Source organism: Limulus polyphemus, unplaced genomic scaffold (assembly GCF_000517525.1).
Source record: "Limulus polyphemus unplaced genomic scaffold, Limulus_polyphemus-2.1.2 Scaffold19694, whole genome shotgun sequence".
NCBI lineage: Eukaryota > Metazoa > Arthropoda > Merostomata > Xiphosura > Limulidae > Limulus > Limulus polyphemus.
The window spans coordinates 1-1,501 of record NW_013685304.1 but is presented as its reverse complement, the minus strand read 5'-3'; the positions used below and the strand labels follow the sequence as shown (position 1 = coordinate 1,501).

General features: G+C 37.4%; 1 pseudogene; it reads right to left on the bottom strand.

The window, feature by feature from the left end:
- Nucleotides 1–285: 285 nt before the first annotated feature.
- Nucleotides 286–1,450, bottom strand: LOC106477562 (annotated as a pseudogene).
- Between the last annotated feature and the right edge of the window lie 51 nt (nt 1,451–1,501).

The window sequence follows — 1,501 nt, the reverse complement described above, 5'->3', positions numbered from 1 at the left end:
AAATTGTATTATTGAAACCAGGATATTCGTTGTGTTAGCTAAATTATATTATTGAAACTAGGATATTCGTTGTGTTAGCTATATTATATTATTGAAACCAGGATATTCGTTGTGTTAGCTATATTATATCATTGAAACCAGGATATACGTTGTGTTAGCTATACTATATTAATGAAACTAGGATATACGTTGTGTTAGCTATACTATATTAATGAAACTAGGATATTCGTTGTGTTAGCTATATTATATTATTGAAACCAGGATATTCGTTGTGTTAGCTATTGAATACATCCTGAGTTAGCTAGATTAAATTAGTAAAACCATTGAAAATAAATGGAGCATGTCACCTAAATAACTTAATGAAGACAGAAACAGAAACATTAAGAATATGAATCCAAGGTCCCAGATATCTCACAAAAACTTATCACTTACTACGTTAGCGCCATCTGGTCGCTTTCGGAATATCTTGCCTACTCGTTACGCCATCTGTACTACAAAATTCAAAACAATCCTGTCAAAGAACGATACAAAAATGATAAAGCAGCCATTGTTTCACTTTCTGACGAAATATCACTGGTCAAATTTAGGTGGGAATATCCGTTGTTTGTTTTAGAATTAACAAAACTGTTCATCTGGCTTGTACTGTCTAACTCTTTGTATTGACGGTATTGATGGAAATCAGAATAACACATTTTTTGTAAGAAGCTCGAGTGAAAGCTACATTACACATTAGTAGCAGAGATAATATGGCCAATAAACCACGTTGAAGACGAAGAAAGCCGTCGGGAATATGACTCGACACACTCGGTCGACCAAGTTAGCTCTCTTGAGGTTCCGAGATTTCTCGATACTCGTGGCTTCTTCCCCTTCAGTGGATTTTGGAGTGACAACAACGGTTTTCCGATGCTGAAAGTAACGAAATATACTGCATCAAATGTAGATATAGTCAAACATTGTGTTCGTGGTATTCTGTTTATATATATTTATATTTACTTGATATATTTCAAAAACTTCTTTGAACCCAATATCATCGGCATACTTTAGTGAAAATCGAAAACGACACGTGAATATAAGTTACTTATACTTACGTTGAAAACGCTTACAGCTTGTTTTATATCTTCAGCTGATTTCCCACTGCGAGAAAGATAGTTCACTAAAGTGAATTCCAAGAGCGCTCCAAATACCATGACTGAGCATGCGCCGATCCAAACGTCGATTGCTTTAGCGTAAGAGACAGGAGGCACTTGAGATCGTATTCCTGCAGCTGCAGTGGTCAGTGTAAGAAGAGTGGTCACCCCGAGTGTCACCCTAGCGGGAACAGCGTCCACGTTTAGCCAGAAGGAAACCCAGGAGATCACGACAATCAAGAACGTTGGGAGGTACGTCTGGATCAGATGGTAACCATTCTGTCTCTTCAGGGTGAAGGAGACGTTGAGAAAGCTAAAAGCACCTATAACAACACACAAAGTACAACACCATTCCTAAACACAGAGTACAACAC